This window comes from Trichechus manatus, unplaced genomic scaffold (assembly GCF_000243295.1).
Source record: "Trichechus manatus latirostris isolate Lorelei unplaced genomic scaffold, TriManLat1.0 scaffold00005, whole genome shotgun sequence".
In the NCBI taxonomy this organism is placed as follows: domain Eukaryota; kingdom Metazoa; phylum Chordata; class Mammalia; order Sirenia; family Trichechidae; genus Trichechus; species Trichechus manatus.
The window spans coordinates 25,956,172-25,965,340 of NW_004443941.1; the positions used below are offsets into that span (position 1 = coordinate 25,956,172).

Genomic DNA, 9,169 nt, shown 5'->3' on the forward strand with positions numbered 1-9,169 from the left:
ATTTGCATTTCTCTAACGGCTAGCGATTGCAAGCATTTCCTTATGAGTCTGCTAGCCACCTGAATGTCTTTTTTGGCGAAGTGTGTGTTCATATCCTTTGCCCATTTTTTAATTGGATTATTTGTCTTTTTGTTGTAGAAGTGTCGAATTTCCTATAGATTTTAGAGATTAGACCTTTGTTAGATATGTCCTAGCTAAAAATTTTTATCCAGTCTGTAGGTTCTCTTTTTACTCTTTTGGTGAAGTCTTTGATGAGCTTAAGTGTTTAATTTTTAGGAGATCTCAGTTATCTAGCTTATCTTCTGGTGTTTGTGTATTGTTGGTTATGGTTTGTATGCTATTTATGCTGTGTAGTAGGGCCCCTAGCATTGACCCTATTTTTTTTTCCATGATCTTTATAGTTTTTGGTTTTATATATAGGTCTTTGATCCATTTTGAATAAGTTTTTGTGTATGGTGTGGGATATGAGTCCTGTTTCATTTTTTTTACAGATGGACATCCAGTTTTGCCAGCACCATTTGTTAAAAAGACTGTTCTTTTCCCCCATTTAATGGACTTTGGACCTTTGTTGAAGATCAGATGACCTTAGGTGGATGGATTTACATCTGGGTTCTCGATTTTGTTCCACTGGTCAATGTTTCTGTTCTACCAGTACAAGCCTGTTTTGACTGTTCTGAGGTCAGGTAGTACGAGTCCTCCTACTTTAATCTTCTTTAATAGTGCTTTACTTATCTGGGGGCTCTTTCCTTTCCATATAAAGTTAAGGATTAGTTTTTCCATCTTGTCAAAGAATGCTGTTGGTATTTGGATCGGGATTGCATTGTTGCATTGTATATGTAGATTGCTTTGGGTAGAATTTACATTTTCACAATGTTGAGTCTACCTATCCATGAGCAAGGGTTTTTTTTTTTTTCATTTATGTAGGTCTCCTTTTGTTTCTTTGAGTAGTGTCTTGTATTTTTCTTTGTATAGGTCTTTTACATTCCTGGTTAGATTTATTCCTAAGTATTTTTTTAGACGTTACTCATATTATTCTTATATATCAATGTCAATCATTCAAATAGCAATTTTTCATTCTATAGCATTATTCTTTCAATCTGCAAATTTCAACATTTATTTAGAGATTCTTTTACTATTATATCTTTTTGTACAAATTCTGTTCTGTTCATTTTTTCTTTGCAAACACCAATTATGTATTTGTTGGATATCTTTTACCTGTCACTCATATCTTTATATCTATTTCTTTATAATCTTTTATTATTATTATTCTCACTATCATCATCTATTCCTAGAATGTATTCCTAGATAATTGCATGACTGACTCATTCATGTCATTCAGGTTTTAAATACAATGTCAGATGCTCAGGGAAGCCTTTCCTGGTCACCCAATCTAAAGAAAGTCTCACCTTTTCACTCTCTAATACATGTCTTATTCTGCTTTTTTCAGAGGATTTATTACTACCTAAATTTATTCTGCCTGTGTATTTTATTTTTATCTGCCTCCACCCTAGACTGTAAGTTCCATGAGGGCAGAGATGTTGCTCATCTTAGACACTGCTAAATCCCCTGCATCTAGAAGCATGTCTGGCACACGGTGGGTGCTCAGTAATTACTTGTTGAATGAATGGACGTCTTGTTGGTTTTAAATTATATTTATTCTAATTTTGGTTTCTTACAGTATGACATTCTTCTTTTAATAGTTTTATTTACATTTACCTCCTATGATTTCTCTGAGATTATGCAGAACTCTTCCTCTATTTCATTGGATACCTTCTCTTATAGTTCTTTATTTTTATTTGTCTTACATTCCTTTCTTCTTTATTTACCCTTTCACTTCAAAGTAAGTGTGCAGAGATGAATCTTTCTGATTAGTATTCATTTCATAAGCCAGCTAAAACATTGTCTGGGGAGGAAGGGGAATAGTATGTGTTGGAGAGGGGTCTGTTAGTAAGTTCAAACAGAGTATACTGCTTTCTATATATTCTTACTAAATGTATTGTTTTCTGTAACCTGGAACATATATCACCACTAAGTTTTTGGCATTTAGGAGGTTGGTGATCTGGAAAATGTTGTTTTCTCCAACTTTCTTCATTCTAGTTCACCTCTGGTGGTCTCCACAACTAGGAGGATAGACAATAGGTAAAAATTGTGTGTCAACCTGCTTTCTCCTTCTTGTCCACCTCTTGTTCTCTGTGGTGTCAAATTGGGTTTATTCAGGAAGCATCTCTTCTGCCATGGCCTCTACACCCCTAGACCTTATACCACTTACCAAGTCATTGGATGGGCATGTCAGGGCACTGTCACTTACTTTGGGGAAAATGTCCATCTTGCCCAAGTTCTGAATATATGTTGTCATTTCTCAATGTCCTTGCTCATTTTGGTCCTGATTTCACAGTATTTGGCAGGTTTGCTACATAGTTTGTGGTTTAAGATTGTCAACGCCTTGTTTTATTGGCAACTAAAATATTTTTTCTCCATTTTTGTTCTTTTTGAGGTTTTTGAGGAAGGAGAAGGAATAATGTCTGTATACCATAATCTTTAACCAGAAGTTATTTTGTGCTCCTGTAACTGCATTTTGCAAATTCATATCACACAGTGTACGAGAGAGGTCGTTTCTGCTGTTCACCCTCTAGGTTTAGGTGTTAACTCTGAATTCTCATAAAGTTTATTTAAATGTTTGTTGCATAACTTTGCTTTCATCACCTTTCTTCCCCATTCCCTTTGCACTGCCTTCTCTTACCTCCAATTCTGGAGAGATTTTTTTGCCCCCCAGTATATCCTCAATATTTTCTTTTCCTCCTTCTACAGTCATTTTCTTTGTCATCTATGTGGCAAGAACTTTCCTAATTCTTCATCACTCTATCTTCTCTATGTTAAATCCCAAAGTTGCCTGGCTTCAAACAAATAGTGAATTGTTAATAACCACCAAACCACAATAATTGCACTAGGCATTGCCTATGTTTACTGAACATTTACCTTATGCCAATCATGCTGCTAAAGCTTGTAATCATATTATCTCATGTAATCTTTCCAATAACCCCACAAAGTTAATATAATTAGCCACAGTTTAAATGTAGGGATGTGAAAAAAAATTTTTTTCCTAAAACTGGTTCCAGAATTATGCTCAGAGATGCTACTGTGTTTAAGAAAATACTTTGAAAGATATTCTCAGGGTGGATGAGTGCTAGTAATATCAGAAGAGGGGATAGGGGCAGAGGTTTGGAATGAGAAAGTTGTTGTTTTGCTATTGGAAAAAGAAAAGTGAGAGATATGAAATGACAGGAGAGAGAAGGAACCATAAATTTAGAGAGTGGCCCTGAGAAACAGCCAATAAACTCCTGGGACTGCCCCATGTGAAGTGTGGACCCTGCCACTCCTACACAAGCTGGCTGTACCCCCCTCTCCTCTCCTCATGCCTAAATCATCAATTCATCTGTCATGCTCACAATTCTTTGAACAGTGTGGGTTTTCTGTGGTTCTTAAAAAAGGGTGTGGGTTTCCCATCTCGGTCAGTGCCACAAGAGTCACAACTGCACGTAACAGATGAGGGTAGGTAGGAGGACAGAATCCCCAGGAATAGGAAAATTTTTGAGGGGAATAGTTTTGGGCCTTTATTGGCCACAGCATGGGGTGGAGAGAGAGGCCCTAGTTGACATCTAGGTCTTATATAGGTGAGGAAAATGATGCTCAGAGAAAATAAACAACTTCCTTAAGGACACTTAACATATGGAGTGCCTTCTTGCTATTTAACAACATGCCCAGTTCATTTCTGCCCAGTAGTGTCACTATGGTTGGTGTCTCCCAGTGCATTAACTCATGGTGTCACCCATCCTGCCCATGGACTTCTTCCCATACCAGACCATACAGAAATCTTAGTAATATTTTTTGTACTAATGTTACTCATAAATTGTAATTCCCATATATAACTCCTTCTTTTCCTTTAATTACTACTTCATTCTCAAAAAAGTTATTGATATAGGTTCACAAATACTAATTACCACAATACTGTAGCTAAAACACCAGAAAGTTTAACAAAATCAGTGACTATTGACTATGCAAAGGCATTTGACAGTGTGGATCATAACAAATTATGGATAACATTGTGAAGAATGGGAATTCCAGAACACTTAAGTGTGCTCACGAGGAACCTGTACATAGATAAAGAAGCAGTTGTTTGAACAGAACAAGAGGATACTGTGTGGTTTAAAGTCAGGAAAGGTGTGCATCAAGGTTGTATTCTTTCACCATACTTATTCAATCTATATGCTGAGCAAATATTCCATGAAGCTGGACTATATGAAGAAGAACAGGGCATCAGGATTGGAGGAAGACTCATTAACAACCTGTGGTACTCAGATGACACAACCCTGCTTGCTGAAAGTGAAGAGGACCTAAAACACTTACTGATGAAGATCAAAGACCACAGCCTTCAGTATGGATTACACCTCAACATAAAGAAGACAAAAATCCTCACAACTGGACCAATAAGCAACATCATGATAAATGGAGAGAAGACTGAAGTTGTCAAGGATTTCATTTTACTTGGATCCACAATCAACACCCATGGAAGCAGCAGTCAAGAAATCAAACAACGCATTGCTTTGGGAAAATTTGCCGCAAAAGATTTCTTTAAAGTGTTAAAAAGCAAAGATGTCACCTTAAAGACTAAGATGCACCTGATGAAGCCAAGGTGTTTTCAATCACCTCATATGCATGTGAAAGTTGGATGATGAATAAGGAGGATCGAAGAAGAATTGACGCCTTTGAATTGTGGCCTTGGCAAAGAATATTGAACATACCATGGACTGCCAAAAGAACAAACAAATCTGTCTTGGAAGAATTACAACTAGAATGCTGCTTAGAAGCAAAGATGGCGAGACTACATCTCACATACTTTGAACATGTTATCAGGAGAGATCAGTCCCTGGAGAAGGACATCATGCTTGGTAAAGTAGAGGTCAGTGAAAAAGAGGAAGACCCTCAATGAGATGGATTGACACAGTGGCTGCAATGATGAGCTCAAGCATAACAACGATTTTGAGGATGGTGCAGGACCGGGCACTGTTTCGTTCTGTTGTACATAGGGTTGTTAGGAGTCGGAACCAACGGCACCTAACAACAATAACAACATAAAAACACTAGCAGCAACGAAAACAACAGCGTGTGCTTGTAGCACATGCGGACAAACCGCGTGATTCGAAGCATCATTGTAATTGAGTGATACTGACAGCTCTGACCAGAGGACATTAGAAGATTCAAAAAGAAAATTAGCATAGAGTTATAGCCTTGTAGGTATATTGATACTTGTAAGCTTGGCTTACAAAAAATGTTTTTGTTGTTATAACTAACTACAGGGATATTTTTATTTAAAAATAATAAATTTCTACTGAAACACTGCATGAAAATTGTATAGACAGTCATTTTGGTGTCACCCCTTCCGACAGTGTCACCAGGTACAGTCTGTACCTCCTGCACCCCCTTAGTGATACCACTGTTTTTGCCTCAGGATATTTTCTCTTACTATTCCCATGGTCCAGAATGTTCTTCCCCTTGATCTGTGCATTGCCAGCTCCTTCTTATCTCTCAGCTCACTACTCAAATCATCTCCTCAGAGACACTTTGCTCCTAACAAAACAGTCACTACGCTTCTCCCTCCTATACAGTCTCTATATACTTACCATCCTTTATTTTTCTGGAGGAGAGCATTCAGTACCATCAGATATAATATTATATATTTATTTTTTAGTCCATCTCCTCTGCTAGGATGTAAGCATCACAAGGACTGGGGTTTTGTCTACTATATTTATCACTGTTTCTTGGTGCCTAATACAGAGTCTAGCACTTAGAAAGTGCTCAATAACTATTTGATAAAAAAAATAAATAGAAACTCAATGAAAACTCATTTAGTATCTTATTTCTGGAGGGCATAATCCCTTGTCTTTGTAATTTCCAACTGATCAAATGCAACCCAGTCGCAAATTTCAAAGCTCATCATGCAGACCACCTTATCACTTTAGCTACGCAGAATATAAGAAAAAAACAAAACAGTTGCCGTCCAGTCAATTCCGACGCATGGCAACCCCACCTGTGTCAGAGTACAACTGTTCAGAGACCTGTTTTTTTTTTTCAGAAATGAACTAAATTATGTATTACACCTACTCTCACAAATAACTACTTTGAAGAGAACTTCTTGGTGCTCTGGCTGAGTTACCACTATCTCAGTCAGATACTAGTTATCTCAGAAATGGCTGTTTCCCCTGGAGGAATGCTCAGAGCCCCTGAACCACCTTCTAATAGTTCACACATCAAGGCTAAGGGGGTTGCAGCTCTGAGTGTAGAGTAGTGTAGGGCAGCAGTTAAGAGCTATGTCTCTGGGTCCAGACTGGATTGAATTCCAGCTCTGTGACCTGACCTTTCTCACAGGGTGGTTGTAAGGAAAAATTTGTCAGACCATGTACAGAGCCATACAGCGAGGACAGAGGATTTACCTGGTAAGCAGACTCGGTAAATTTAAATCAGTGAACACTTCCTTGACCAGTTTTAAAGGGTGATCAAAGCATGAACTGAAGGAGAAGATGGCAGTCTTGATGGCCACAAATAGGAATTCAGATTGGTAACTGAAAGCCCTGGTGGACTTTAGAAAAGAGTCATTTCTCAGGTGGGACATAAGGGAGCCAGAAGTCATGTGTTCTTATCCATACGGCGCCCAATTGTTAGCTGGGTAAATGCAGGCCAATTTCACCTTCTCTGGATCAATTTTCTCACCTGTTAATTGTGATGCTGATAATCCTAATCTAGAGATTTGTGTGAAGTCTAAATGGTTACCCAAGTAATATTCGTGAAAATGTTTATAAACTATAAAGAACTTTCCTGATGTGTATTGCTGACATGTGGTTGGTAACACCATGGTAGAAGAAAGAAAAGAGATCCAGAGTTGGGTTAGAAAGACCTGGGTTTGAATCCTTGACCTGTCACCTACTAACTTTGTAGATTTGAGTAGATTACTTACTCACTCTGAGCCTTATTCTTTCATTTATTTAAGGGGGATATTTGTGAGAATTAGACTCACTATACCGTAAAACCTGAGAAAGCAGAACCTGTGTAAGGCGGAAACCTGTCAGAAACGAAAACTCAAATATTTTCCACTAATAGAGAGGACTAGAAAAGTGGTAAGACTGTTAAAGGCACAAAACTTTCGAGACTTGAAAAAACAAGGCAGTCCCATCAAGTTCCAGCTCTCATAGATTTCACTGTATCTAAAGAGCCTAGATCAGCCTAGAACATCCTCCTCCTCATCATAATCATCACCAACATCATGGCTCACGTTAGTGTGAGCACTTGCCACCTGTCAGGTGCTGTTCTACGAGATTCATGTGCATTTAGGTAAGTAGTGTTCATCTGAGGCCTTAGAGAGGTTAAGTAATTTGCCTGAAATGTGGTGGAGACAGGATTAGAAGCCAGCAGTGAAATTCAGCACACGGGGGTGGTCATTGACAGTAGCCCAAGTCTACCACCCAAAGAAGTCAAATTTGGAGACTACTCTTTTGAAGAATTCACGTTTTCCAAAGGATTTGGTAATGGAAAAGAAAAATCCCTTAGGAAGATCCTAAGATCCTTCTTACTTGCCTTTTTTTTTTTGAAATGGAGTTGATTCTGTTAGAGAATAAGTAATTGATACCACTCCCAGGAAAAAAGAAAGTTGAATTAACAATGAAAATTGAAACACCTGCTTCAACATCTGGCCTCTGCTCTCCTATTTGTAAAATCCCTTAAGGCAATCCTGACCAGCTCTGGGGTTGTCCATATTAGTAAAGAAATGTCTGTAAGCCAGGGCTTCCAACCATTCACTCTTGTTTGAACCCCTGATGAAAATTTGCCTTTCCACCCCAGATATACTGAATCCGAATCTACATTTTAACAAGATTCCCCCCACCACCACCCCCGTGATACATTTAAGAACTAGTGTGAATGTTGAAAATCAAGGCACAATAAAGAGATACATCAGTCAAGTCTGTGAGGATGTCTTCTCGGGTTCCCTGAATGCTGCTGTGCAGATGGCTGGACTGAGATTGTCAACAAACATGACCATCTCCAATGACCACCAGCATATGTTTAACAGTTACATTACAGACTTTTTCCATGTGTTACTTACTGGAAATGGAAGCATCAAGGTTCAAGTTTTGAAACTGCTTTCAAATTTTTCAGAAAACCTAGCCATAGCAGAAAGACTATTCAGTGCCCAAGTGGATTCATCATTCCTTTCCCTTTATGAAGGCCACGTAGCAAAGGAGGTTCTTCTTCAAGTGCTTACACTATTTCAGATTATAAATAACTGTGTCAAAAAGGATGATTGTTTAGTTCTTAGGTCTACTTCCATCTTTCATAAAGGTTCACTGTTTTTCTTGTTATATGGACAAAAATGTGCCCAGAAAATGAGAGCTTTAGTTCATCACCCTGATGTGGACGTGAAGGAAAAAGTTGTAATAAAAATGTAATTCTGATTGGCTATGTTTCTAGAGTGTATTGCAGTCTGGAAGTAATACACATTATAAGTTTATATACATCTTCCTTATAAAGTAAAGGCAGTCTTTCAGCTGTTGATTTTAAACATTAAATGTCATGTTTCCTCATTAACACAGTTATAACTTGCCATGGTCTCCAGGTTTATTTGGGATGATTTTATTGATATCAAACGAATATTAGCACCTCTACTGAAAACATTTATTTCTTTTGATTTTGTCTAAACGGAGATATTTTAGTTATTTCCTCTATATAAGGTGACAGTGACTTTTTAATGCATAAACTGCCCTTCTACCGTTTGCAGTGATTGGTAGCTAAGAGGGCGACCCCCTGTGTACAGAGTAGAACTGCTCCATAGGGTTTTCAAGGCTGTGACCTTTCAGAAGTAGATGCTGTCTTCCAAGGTGCCTCTGGGTGGGTTTGAACTGCCAGTTTTTTGGCTAGTAGGCGAGCGCCCAACAATTTGTGCCAGCCAGGGGCTCTAAGAGGAGAGTAGAATGTCATCACTGCATTGTTTTAGAACTGTCATAGGAATGGCACTGTTCTTTTAGTAGTGATGAGTCCCCAAGTCCAACTGCCAATCCAGCCATTCTGCTTTCACAAACCTTTCCGATCATTTGTGCTTCTAGTTAATGAAAAATGTAACCTT

The 9,169-nt window shown here is 38.2% G+C and overlaps 1 pseudogene; it reads left to right on the forward strand.

Annotated features, from left to right (window-relative positions):
- The first annotated feature begins 7,315 nt into the window (after positions 1–7,315).
- Positions 7,316–8,495, forward strand: LOC101358543 (armadillo repeat-containing protein 10 pseudogene; annotated as a pseudogene).
- The last annotated feature ends 674 nt before the right edge of the window (positions 8,496–9,169 follow it).